Genomic DNA, 13816 nt, shown 5'->3' on the forward strand with positions numbered 1-13816 from the left:
GTATCCTCTCCCCTCAATGGCAGTCATGGGTACCTGAGGTGGATGCTCCACTCCCCATGGATAAAAGATGTGACATTACAGAAAGACTCTGAGCAAGAACTTCAGCAAAGGATAGCGGAATGGAATGCAAAACTGAAGGCACATGGGATGAAACTAAGCACAGATAAGACAGTGGTAATGACAGCAAATTGGGGAAATCAGAAGAAGCTGAGAATTGAGATAGAAGGGAAGATAGTGAGACAGAAATAGCTTTGAGTATCCGGGAGGGGTGGCTGAGGAGAAGGGAAGTGTGAATGAAGAGGTCAAAGCTAGAATTGGGGCGGGGTGCAGCCAAATGGCGTAGAGTTTCAGGTGTAATCTATGATAGAAGAATGCCAAAGAAGCTGAAAAGTAAGGTGTACAAGACAGTGGTGCGACCAGTACTACTGTGTGGTACAGAAACCTGGGCAGTAAAGGCAGAGCAGATGAAGAAGCTCAAGGTGATGGAAATGAAGTGCCTGAGAAGGTTGGTAGGATGCACATTGTGGACAGATGAAAAAATGAGGACATAACAGAAGCCAAAGTAGCTCCAATTATAGAAAAGATACAAGAGAACAGATTACGGTGGTTCAGACATGTCTAGAAAAGCAGAAGACAATCCAGCGAAGATGATTTGGAACAGACAGGAAGAAGGTAAGAGGAAACGAGGACATCCAGCAAAGAGATGGATGGATTGTGTGAAAGACGATGTGCGACAGTCAGGCATGAGTGTTGAAACAGGCAGGAGTGTGACACTGAATCAAGAGAGATGGCGACAGTTAACATGATACCTCGACCCCATGTAGAAAATGGGAAAAAGGGGGCTGATGATGAGTTTGCTATTCTGATTGGTTTCTTAATGTCTGTAACTGCAATTCTTCCAGAGCAGTCTGACTTTATATACTACTTATTTATAAATTCCTGTCTTCCAGCTACAAATTATAACTGTACAGGTCTCTCCCATGGGGGGGGGGGGATCCTTCCCTCCACAGTAAGACCTTAACTTTATTATTTTTGTTTTAATGACTAATGACCAGTAAACTATTTACAAAGTACAAGTGAATTCACTGTTATTTCAAAAGCTTCAGAATTGCTGTAACAACCATAAAACTGTGTGTTTGCTAGGGTGAATACCTCTAATTTAGTACCCAAAGAATGCCAGCTGACTTTAACAAATATATACTGACATTCAGAATCACAGTGAATAAATTTATCTTCTTCCTACCCCCAACAGGGGATCCATCTGTTATGAACAGATTTTTTGGAGATAACAGCTGAGTATTTGGTCTGCAAGTTTATTATAATGTGGAGTAGAAATATTTTTTACTGCAGTACCCCTGACCCCCTTTCCCTAACCTTTAAACATGGCATCTTACAACATCAAGGTAGCTGTGACAGCATGGGTCATCTTTATCATTTGTGTCATGTACACCCAAACCAAATTTGTCTGTGAGATCCAAACATTCCAATAATGCTGCAGATATGAGTTATTCTCTTCCTCAAGCAAGTTCTTCCTAGAAAAGGTAATGTAGTTATAGGTTCATAGGTTCATAGGTAGGTACTAGGCTATCTGCCCTAGGGCATTTATAAGCCTAGCCAGAATGTGTTGGCTTTCGCCTCCCTTTTAGACTAGATTCCTGAGCCTCTGTCCAACAGGGCCATAGAAGTGATCCCAGGAGTAAATTTATGATTTCCCATCCACTCATCAAGATTTCTCTTGAAGAGGGTCAGTGAGGGGCTCTGCCTATCATGGACTGGGATTCTATTCCAGAGCGAGGGAAGCCTTTGGAATATGAATCTATCCCTCCAGCATGTCCTATTTATTGTTGTGCTAAGGTTTAAATCCCTGGAGCATGTAGCTCTAATGGATTTGGTTTTCTTGAGGTGGAGCATGTCCAACAATTCCGGGTTAGACATGGCCTTGTACGTCAGGCAGAGATCGCCTCTGAGTAGGCGGTAAGCAACTGAGTAGAGCTGGAGTTTCTTTAGTTGAGATGCATAGGGCATCTGTTTGAGGCCCATGATCCTCTTAGTAAGGTATTTTTGAGGTCTCTCCAGCTGTTGCAGGTGTCAGGTAAGGTACATCCCAAATGGGGCATTGTACTCAATTATGGGCCTGATGAGCGATGAGTAGAGGGGCACAGTAACCTCTCAATCTAGATGTGAACCCTTTGTGATTAGGTGAGCTATACAGAAGGTTTTTCTAACCACTTTGGCAATGTGATTGTCAAAGGAGAGGTTACTATCTACTTGGGTCCCCAGATCCCTAATTACTTCTTCCGTACTTAGTGGATTACCTCCTATGTGGTAGTTTGTGGGCACTTTGTTTTTCCCAAAGGGGATGACAATGCACTTTTTGTCATTTAGCTTGAGGCCATGGTTCTGACACCAGGTATCCATTTCCGTAAGGCCCTTCTGGAGGATGCTTGTGTCAGCCGGCAAGTCGATTATGGCTCCCAGTTTGCAATCATTTATGAACTTGGTAAGCCACAGTCCTCCCATGTTTGCCTGTACCTCAGAGAAGTATATACCAAACAAGAGGGGTCCCAGGACTGAGCCCTGTGGGATGCCACTTGTAACCGGTTTAGAGTCGGACATGGCACCCGTGACTCTGACCATGTGAGTTCTATCCCTGAGCCAGTTTGCAACCCATCTTGTGACATATGGGTTAATATTTAAGCTGGTGCGCTTATTTATGATGCCAGAGTGGGGTATTGTGTTGAAGGCCTTTGCAAGGTCCAGGTAGGCTGTGTGGACTACCTTTCCCTCATCTATGGCTTTGGTTACTATTTTGAAGAAGTCAACTAGGTTTAAGAGGCAAGATCTGCCTTTAACAAAGCCGAATTGGGTAGGTTCCAGTGTTTGGAGGTTCCCAATGTCTTTGTTTATGAGATTCATGATGATGCGCTCCATAGCCTTGCAGACCAGGCTAGTCAGGTTTATAGGATGATAGTTCCTGGGATCCGTTGTGGCGCCACCTTTGTGGAGCGGGATCACTGTTGCTGTACTCCATTCTTTGGGTACATAACCTGTGGTAAGGCTGAGTTGGAACAGTGAATTTATGTGAGGGTTTAGTTAATTTTGGAGCTCATGTAAGACGCAGCCCAGGATACCATCCAGTCCCATTGATGCTGTGTTTTTTACTTTGGAGAGGGCCGCTTTCACCTGTGTGTCTGTAATGTCTGGGGGACTGTATTCTTCTGGGATAGACACTGGCCCTTTTGGGGGGGAAGGGGGGTAAAGTTTGCATTGAACCTGTCCACCAGGATGTTGGCAATGTCAGTGGGTTCAGTGTATTTTGTGCCATTTTGCACCAGCTCAGAGCAGATCTGAGAGTTGCCACCTAGAATCATGACGTAGCTAAAGAACGCCTTGTGATTATCTTTAGAGTCTTTGGCGATTTTTCTTTCAAAGCTAGCCTTTGATGATTTTATGAGGGATCAAAGTTTCTTGCTAGTACTGATCAGGGATGCCTTCCCTTTTTGGGATTTTGCCTTATCATGTAATAGTTTCCTCCTCCTTCTGTTGTATAGCTTACTTATGGCAGGGGTTCACCAGACTGGTCTCCTGTTTTTGGAGGAGTGAGTCTTGGTTTTACTTGGGATGGCATGATCCTGCATTCCTGTAGGTGCTCATAGAATGCATTTGTAAAGGATTCTGCAGTTTGGGTAGCATTTTCCATTAGCCCGGGGGTTTTGAAACTTTCCACCTCGGTCTTGAGAAGTGTGAAGTTTGCTTTTGAGAAATTTTTCAGAGTGGTTTCCTTGCCTGGGGGTGGGGTCGGGATGTGGATGTCCATTGTGATTCGTTTATGGTCTGATCTTACCAATGAGGGGTTTACCTCTGGTGTGGAACATTGAGCCCCCATGTTGGTGATGACCAAGTCCAATATGTTGTCCCCTCTTGTGGGAGTGGTGACAAGTTGTTTCATGGCATTTGAGTTTACATCACATGCTTGTTCTCTCTGGACTGACCTTCCAGCATCCAGGTCATTACTTTAACCTTGGTCATCAACAGTGAAAACAAATTAGATTAATCTGATATGGGTTTCATTGTGAATCCATACGGCCCTGGGTCACTAACCTTTAGGCACTGATCAAATACTTACTGCCCTTAAAAGGAATTCTGAGGTTTTAGCTACCAGACAAAAAAAATGACAGCTCTTTGGTTTCCTGCCTCTGTATTTATCTTGCTTGGAAGGAGCAGTATCTGCCCTTATCTATTTGCAAATACATCAGCACTCTCCAATGGTGTGACAAAACAGCCTTCAAAGCATATTTTTAAAGTTTTTTTTTAAATATTTCATCTATAAAAACATTGATATCAGTGGTCTTCTGAAGCTAATCCATGGACCGGATGTCACCACACCTCTTTTACTCTCTAGTTACTTTTAACATAATATGTACATACAGTTCATTAAGAGTGACATCCATCAAATGGAAACTGAGAACAACTTGTCAATCAGCAGCTGACTGAGAAACGAAAAAAAAAAAGAAAAGAAAAAACTTCACTCCCAATGCTCCCTGACAATTGTATATACCAAATCCAAGGCTGCAATATAGTGGGCAAAGGGCAACTTTCCTGATGCCGACTGTACTAACTGCCAGCATGTTCAATCAGCTGACATTGATTAGCTGTGCTTGCAGACTTCTGGGTTTGACAAGTTGACATTCAATAACTTGCCGGTAACCTATATGCATGTATATACTTACATGTATGATATCTATATTTATTTTTGAGTACTTAAGAAAATAGTTTATGTGCATTCCTTATTTCTTTACTGTTACCCCATACCTTCCAATTCATCCCTGTTTTTATTCCCCCATAAAATGATTTCTCTGCCTTCTCTAAACTGAGATACCTAGTACATACAGTCTGAACTTCTGTTATTCTGCCTACCTTCTCCATTTTCTTTTATTCTACTTATACTGCTCTCTTTCTATTTATTTTTGTATTTTTTTTAATTCCTAACTTAAGTGCTTTTCTTTAAGGTTTATGATGTTTTAAAAATATTTTTTAACACAATAATTCAAGTCTCCCAAATACAATGTAATCAAACATAGAAAACACAAAGCAGCAAGTGGCGTTAGTATTACAGAATTATGAAACACATTAATTTTTATGGCTAGGATAATATTTAAGCTAACAATAAATTAAACATGGCTGAAGTGATCCAACACTGGTATGCGTATTACATGGCAACTTTGCCAGCCTTACTCTTTCAGTTTTATGTTCCTTCTCTACACTGTGTAGGTAGGTTTATCAATCTTACATGACTTCCTCTTTCTATGAAATTTTCTGGTTACATTTTGTAGCTGCACAGGTGAATTCAATGCCTGCCTTTGGTGCATCTACATAAATACAGTTCCCCAGTCTCCCTTTGTAAGGGTGCATGGGGTACCCCAGTTAATTACTGTCAAGAGTTCTCACTTGTGGCATAACCTAGACCCCACTAAATGACATTGATGAGTGGAAGTCACTGCAACCAGCACTTCAATTAGTGCGAGAGTCTCCAACACAATCCTATTTCTGTTAATATTGTTACACGTTTCCACAGACTGGCAACTGGGAAGATGGGAGCAGAGTCAGCTACAGGGGGCTTTACATGAACCTTACAGCATCGTGGCAATTCTCATTTAGCATTTTTATAAATTTTTATATATGACTTTCCTTTATGGTTCAGGGTGTCCAAGCAGAGAAAGACTGGATAGGGATGAAAGATTAACTGAGCAGACAGGACTTTATATGGTAGAGTCGAGTAGCCAGCTTCACACTGTGGTCAGCAACTAAAAGAAGATCCAGCCTCTCTGTGGGGAGACATACATATATGTGAACAAACCAAGTGCTCCCATGCTGTTGTATGCTCTGAAAAAAATGGGATCTTATGTACCTAGCAAATAGGGGCATAAGCATGAAGTTATAAGTATGGGGGATGTGAAGGATGACCCTACACAACAATTTGTTTCCATCCTGCTGCGATTCCAACTGGTTGAGTCTTGATGAAACACAGGGAAGCATTTCAATAAGTCCTTTGTTGTTTATGTATACGATATTAACTAACTAGGTCTTCTGGGAAGTTTAGTTTGATCAGCTGCAGACAATTCTATCATAGCTGTCAACATTTTGATGCATTCTTTTTGTTTGGATTCTTTTCTACAGATGGCTAAGGCATCTAATGAACTTCCTTCATGCGCTTAAAAGTTTCTGAAGAATGAGCAGTAAAAGAGGATCCCAGTTGTGGATTTCTTGTCTGTTGAGGGGGTTATGCAACAATTTGAGGCTCTTCCCTGGACTGATAAATGTCTGCCTTTGTTTTGGTTTAGCAGGTCATCATCAATCAGTGCAAACCTGACTATACTAGCTTGCAGTCTCTGTAACAGAAGCATTCGCTGGGAAAAGATTAACAGGGACTCCGCTAGATTGCTTTGACACATACTTCTGAAGCTTACTGCATATGAATGACGAATACATTGGGATATGATTGGGTGCAGAAGGAAAATTTTCATAGCGCATTTTCCTGATTTCTGCAAAAAAGCATACAACAAGCAGCAAGTCGAACTTAAAAGTCAGGAAAGAGTCTCAGTTTTGGCCTTGCCATTATAATCTCTCTACAGTCTCTTGCAGCTGTGAGAATGCAGTCTCCATTATGTCAGTTCAAAAGTTTAAGGATGAAATTCCTGGATCTAATAAAGTCCAGTGGTTTCAGCATCAATGACCTGTGTGCTCTTTCTGTAATCAAGGGTTTGGTCCATGCTAGGTTGAAGGCTTTTGGTAGTTGTTTCTGGAAGTAAAACTGTTGTGCTGGGGATTCATTAATAAAAATCAACAAAGCAGGTTCACTGTAATCAACATAAGAACACAGAAATCTGTAAACACAGAATCCTTAGCAAAACAAAACAAATACTTTGACAGGGGATCTCTCCCCTGCAGCCCAACTCCCCACCCCATATGTATTAACTCTGCACTTTACAACCATACAGAAAGAACAAACTCACCAGAAATAAAACAAACTATCCTAAACCACAACTGTAGCACTACACTGCAAGAAAAAAATCATAGTAAAATGAAAAACAGAACAATAAATCTAAGACAAAACATTCCTCATTTTCAAAGCAAGTAAAACAAAAATGAACAAAACATGCTAATCAATAAAAACTGAAGTACAAACCAGATGAAAAGTATACTCAAGTAAAATGGAGTCTCACCACTCCCAGTTTGCAATCCTCAGTAAAACTGCATAATCTTTAATACTGGCCCCTTTGCTCTATCAGGCAACCATACTATGCATTGTTTTTTTGGACACTTTTGTCAATCATCAGTTTTCATTTGAAACTGATGAATGACAAGCTACTGATCTCGGTACAACCACAGATAGCTTCCTGCAATTAACTGGGCTGAATGGAGAACTTTGATTTGTAATGCTGCCATTTACCAGAAGCTTCAGGAATTCTGCTGTGCTATTGCTCAGTTACTGTTGAAATTCACCAACTTCAGGTTACTGATGTTAATTAACTCTTGAGTGGATTGCTGGGTATCTTCTCTGCTTTGCCATGCAGTCATGATGGTGTCTGTCAAAATAAGCTGTTCTTACTGTTAGATTAAACAAATTACCTATGCCAATAAAATTGTAATTGCTGAGCTTTCAGATGCCATTGTTCTATAACCAGTTCTTCTGGCTTTATTACTCAGAAATGTCCCCAATAGGGCCTTTTGGATAAATGGAATGTTCGTTATCAGAGTGTCCACCAAAGACGAAAACCAGTTTTGATAAAAGGAGATGAATCAATTCCTAGATCAATTTACTGCTACAGCTTGTAATTTGGGTTGTGTTTGAGAAGCTGACTTTTTTCTTATTAATAACTTGGCAGTATTTCTCTTTATGTAATCATGTTGAAGTACTTTTCAGGTCCAGTTGTATTTCTATCCATTCTGCTTCAAATTTTGTTTGAGAAACAAATATAAATATGCAAATGTGTGATAAGTTTTAAAAACTAACCTCATGCTTTTATATAATGGCAGAAGGATGTTCTGTATGCCTGATTTTTTGTCTGTAGCTTAATGGGACCAGTTTTGCTAGCGCTGGAGTCATATACTGTGGCTCTTTTCCACATTCTGTGTATTTAGGCACAATATTATTCTAACTGCTGCCAGCTTGGTTTTTATGCCCATGAACCTGAGATTGTCAAGACTTAAAGTGGGATATGGTAACAGTGTAATTGTGCAGTGCTACAATGTATCACCAAATGAGCTATTACAACTGAAGGAAATTCACATGCTTTCTTGAGTAAGCGTGTCCACTCTTGATCTGTAAAGGGACATTAATTAATTAATTTATGCCTGCCTTTAATGATAACAAAATACCTGACATGAAGAAAGCACTGGCTTTGTGGCAGACATGAATGGACAAGAAGGAAGGTGAATATGCTCTTAGAAAGAAACAAGCCTCAGATATGATCCAATGTTATCATAAATATTTGTTTTGACCCAACACCGAAGACCTGTTTTCTTTCATTCATGGAAATACTTGTATAAGCAACTTAAAAAAATACCATGTAAATCAATCTTTTGCTATTACTTTGCAAAACAAAGTATACATTTTAAATGAAAACTACTTCTGATAGTGATTTGCTAACCTTCAGCATCACATTCTAGATGCTCACCTTTGTGCTCTTCCGAAAAGGCCTGTTTTAGTAGTTCCCCCAATCAAGCACCTTATAACCTTAGTCACTGTTACAATTTACTTAGCCAGGCAACATGAGACTGTTAAGCACTCCTCTTGTACCAAAAGTTCCATCCCCCGATTACTTGTATTTACACAATAAAAACAAAAGATATACATAATTTCAAAATGACAGGTAAAACCCATAAGCTTTAGGTATGCTAGGCTCTGTTCAAAATTAAGAAAAATCACTGACTCACGTACCATCTTTGATTATATGGCCTCTATTTCACAAGTGACTCTGAACTTTTGACACAACAGTGCATAATCTATTTTTAATATTTTCCTTTTAATTTATTTACCAGTTCCTGAGAATGCTCATCTGAAACTATGTTTCCAACGGTCTGCTATTTTGTGTGTAAAATAACTTCTGTCTTGTCTTCAAAAGTATCATAAACAATAAACAGCAGAAGGTGCAGTGGGCAACTTGCAAATTGTGGTCTAAAAGGAAGGCCTTTATTTAAAGAAACATGAGAATATCTGGCTGAGATCCAAACATACAGGGTACAAGTTTACATTTTAACAAATTACCATTGTAATGCACTTACATGGAAAAATGCCGAAGTAGGCAGTTGTGGGTTATAAAACCATTTCCGCAGTATGTTTAAAACCCAGTATGACCAGCATTGGTTACACATTATGTTCAGTCAGAATTGTATTTATCAGATATCTATAATGTGATATGCATTGCTTAAACTTAACATATAAAAAAGCAATGTATGTAAAAGTGGCTGTAACAAACATATATTAAATCTGTTAAGTCAGTCGCCATAGCAATATATGGCTCACAGTAAAGTAATTCCACTGCTCTAATTTCATTCTTGCTTCCTGGAAAGTTAGCGTATCCAAGTACTTCTGTATACTTTGAAAGTGAGTAGTGGAAATTATAGCCCTGAACAAGACCTGCATATGGAAAGTCTCTGATTTAGGTAAACCCTTTTTACAGAAATAAACACAGAAAAAAATGGATAAAGAAAAAGACTGAACATGCAGCCAAATTAGCCCCTAAATGTTAATACGCTGCACTAATGATTCCTGACATTGGCATGGTTACTATGCATGTGGTATGCAAAGTGAGCTCAGCAACCCCTCAGCTGACAGTTGTGGAATTTCTGGGAATTCTGTCCGTTCACAGTAGAAAAGTTGTTTAAACACTGCAAGTGGTATTTTTTTTTCTTACAGAATGAATTCTAAGACAGGCCTCATTATAGGAACTTTATAGTAAAGATGTCAGCAATATTTTTTTTTACACTACTGACAATAATTAAGCTAGCATTCTATTTATCTTTGGCCATCTCTTTCAGACTGCTGCCAAGATATAGTGAAAAAATGATCTCTGCTAGCATGGTTCAAATGTTTGGTAACTACTAGTGAGGCATAACTAAAACATAGACACATTTGGCTGGTTACTTAGCATTATGTCTGTGCTTTTTTTTCTCTTTCTGATCTCATCCTCTTAACTAGCTCATACAATAATATTTACACAGTATTTTCCACATGGTTCAAACACCTCATAAGTTAGGACTAGGCTAACTGTCCTTATGGGCCATTTTAAGCCTAGCCAATTATCCCATTTAAGAATCCAGTCCTGCACCTTGAGTCAGTTAGGCATTAAACACCTTAACCATTATGTCAACCCCCTCCCTTTGCTGTTTTCAAAAGTGGAATTTGGAAAAAAATTAAGCTCTTCAAATAAATTTTTACTACTATCTGTGTTTCTTCATATAAGTACCGTTGCAAACTAATTGAATTACAAGTTGTTGACTCGTGATTTCATGAAGACGATTCATTGAAACCACAATTAGCCTCATATTGGTTGGGAAGGGGGAATTGTTTACATTTTTGTTAAATTATGTTCCAGCAAATTTCTTTTGGCCCATTTCTTCTCCATGACTCAATGTATGACTGGACACACTGCTTCAAGAATTACAGAAACAAACAAAGAAAATGTTATAAGTTCTGCATAAACTGACAGCTTTAAAACAAACAGTAGGCTGGTTTGTGATACCATTTGTTTGTATGTATGAAAACTTTCTAATAGAAAAGAACCAAAATTCATATATGTGAGTTTTGAAATAGTTATGGTTTACTTTAACAAGACCAATATTCCTGGATCTCCCCTAAAAATAAACACTTATTCATACAGAGTCTGACTCAGTTAAGAAACTAATAAAACTATTACTTCTCTGTATAAGCATTGCCCTCTTTGCAGAACAGAAATAATTCAAAATGAATGCTGGAATGTATTGAATATGAATATAAAGTTCTCAATATCAAATATGTTTGTACGAAATTATCTACAAGTCTTCCCTTTTCATCTGCTTATTGGATAAATAAACAACCCAGAAATGAAAATGTCTCAGCACAATGGCTCAAATATACACAATAATGCATGAGTCTTCTTGATGCAATCAAGCTAAAAAGCCAGACTTGCTGGGTAGTTTTTAATGATGAGATCACAGAATCGGTCCCCAACACAGTGCAGAAGAAAAGTGAACTAGAATGTTACGCAGTGACTGCCTCAGTGCTGAACAAAGTATTTAATTAGTGATTTTTTTAAACCAGTGGGCCTATTTTCTGTGTATTATTTACTGGATTTAAGTTAGTGTATGAGAAACTTTCATGTTTGTGTTTTTTCTCATCTTACTGCTTTGCTTCCAGAATAGCTAAGCCGCAGTTTTGATGCTGACGTTTTTTTTTTTTTTTAAGTCTAGCACCTTCTCTGCCACACCACGGCAGTATTCAATTTCCAGAACTCTTCTGAACTTCCTGAAATTTCTTCCCTTTTCTGTTTCACCGCTTCACTCATATAACACTTTTCCTCCCCTTTGGCATACACTATAGCTGTAACAGTTAAAAGCTTTCCTTATCAAAACTGTAAGAACTCTGTTCCAGCTCCTAGTTATAGCACTGTTTCTGTGTGTGTGTGGAGGTGTCTCCCTGCTGCTATTTTCTGTATATTCTCTTTTCCTTTTAATTCCTTGCATTCTATAGTGAAAAGGCCTGCTTGTCAAATTGTTGCTTATTCAACTGTTCTTCCTAAGGTGTTTGCTCTTTGCTCACCTTTCTTTATATTTTCTTAAGTGATAATGAATAACCCAATAAACAATTACGGGTGTATTAGCACGCGTGCGCACACACACACACACACACACACACACACACACACACACACACACACACACACACACATATAGATATACACACACATATTTATTGCTTTCTCTCTCTCTCTATATATATATATATATAGATATACACACACATGCATATATACACACAAGTGTGTGCCTATTATGTCATGTGTTTTGCATATATGTATGCAGAATACATTATGAACTTTGTGTGTGTGTGTGTGTGTGTGTGTGTGTGTGTGTGTGTGTGTGTGTGTGTGTGTGTGTGTATGTGTGAATGTGTGTGCGCATTTCTCTTTCACTTAAATATATTTTTCTATTAAAGCATCTTATACCAGTTATGATCACGCTAATGTTATAATCCCATTACACAGCTCACGGGAATGTAGTCAGATGTACTTACTGCTGTCAGGTGTGTAAATTTTGTTTTCTAGGCATCTGTCTGAAACAATATGCCTTACAGAGACAAAACTATTTATCTGTTTAAAATAAGCCTACAAAATAAAACAATGCATCACTTTCTTAGACAGAGTCTTGCTCACTTGAAGATTAGCTTTTGTTTGTGGTTATGGTTGGGGGGACAACAGTTGAAAATTCTGCGTAGTTTTCATTGTGTAGTGAAAGTATATGTACAAGACAATGACTTAAAAAATTAAATTTCTGATTAGATTCTTTTACATCTGTATCATCTCTGTATACATGATAGATCCTTTTCTTGGCCTTTCTACAGAATGCAATACTTTTACCAGTGATGTCATAAAACAACTACTGCAAAATCCTTTGATGGTGCAGCATGATGGATTTGCGCTTTCATTTATTATTACTTGTCCAAGATTGCCCTTTCTATCTGATCATTCATTTTGACTATGCTAGACCCTTTTCTTTCAAGTCTTTCTAGTCCCAAGAGAGAGATTTATATTTCTTTATTTATGTAATTAATTCCTGTTATGATTAACGTAAGGCTTGTCTCTTTGGCCTCATGGACATCATCTATTAAGCAAAGAAAAAAAAAAACAGCCATACTGTTTGGGTGTGGACACACAATAACATCATGCTACTCACTCACCTGCATACCTCCACAGGTGAGCTCCTGAACCCCGACACCCTGACTGGTGTGGTTGCAGCCTGTTTCATCTCTGTTATAGCAAAATCATGCAGTAGTAGAATGGGGTAACTATCCCTCCACAAGAGGTCAGGAGATGCTCTACAGATGTTAGACCCCCCTCCCCAGCCTCTCCAGGACACTTAACTCATTGCGATACCCATACTCTGTCCATGTTTAAATTATCCACAGTGCTGACAGAGATGACCCCCCCCCCCCGGCAATGGGCCAGCACAGCTTGTCATTTTAGTTTCATGATTACTTTCATACCATCTGATTCTAGCTTCAGTACACATGACTAATATTTATTCAGTCAATCACACATTGCCTGGTCCCATTTCCCAGTATTTCACCCCCCAATATTTTCTGTTATCATAATTCTTAGGTGGGACTGCAGTCTGTAAGTGCATTGTGTTCACTGCCTCCCTGTGGTTGTTTGGCTGTGATAGTATAGCCGCGGTGGTGCAGCGGTAGCATTGTTGCCTCACAGCAAGAGGTTCTCCCGTTAGATTCTCGGCTGGAGCATCTTCTGTGTGGAGTCTGCATGTCCTCCCCGTGGTCGAGTGGCATTCGAAAGACATGCGTGAATGGGCGTGCCTTCATTGAAGGTTGGGCATCGAGCTGGCACCTCGGCACCATTAAAATCTACTGCTAATCATTAGTGGACTGGAGTTCCACTGTGGCGACCCCTAACCGGGAAAAGCCGCAGGAACAACAACAACAAGTAGTACATTTAAGTAAGAGGATGTTGGGGTGGGGGCATGAAGTCTACTATGTGATGGTGCAGATGCCCTGTGGTTGTGTCACTGTAATAATATGCAGTCCTCCATGTGAGGGTACGGT

General features: G+C 39.3%; 1 protein-coding gene across 13 annotated transcripts in view; it reads right to left on the reverse strand.

Moving 5' to 3' along the window:
* Positions 1 to 13816, reverse strand: part of MEIS2 (Meis homeobox 2) — a 325597-nt gene that overhangs the window by 277765 nt on the left and 34016 nt on the right. The window lies entirely within an intron of this gene.

This window comes from Protopterus annectens, chromosome 1.part1 (assembly GCF_019279795.1).
Source record: "Protopterus annectens isolate FY-2018-M chromosome 1.part1, PAN1.0, whole genome shotgun sequence".
Classification (NCBI taxonomy): Eukaryota; Metazoa; Chordata; order Ceratodontiformes; family Protopteridae; genus Protopterus; species Protopterus annectens.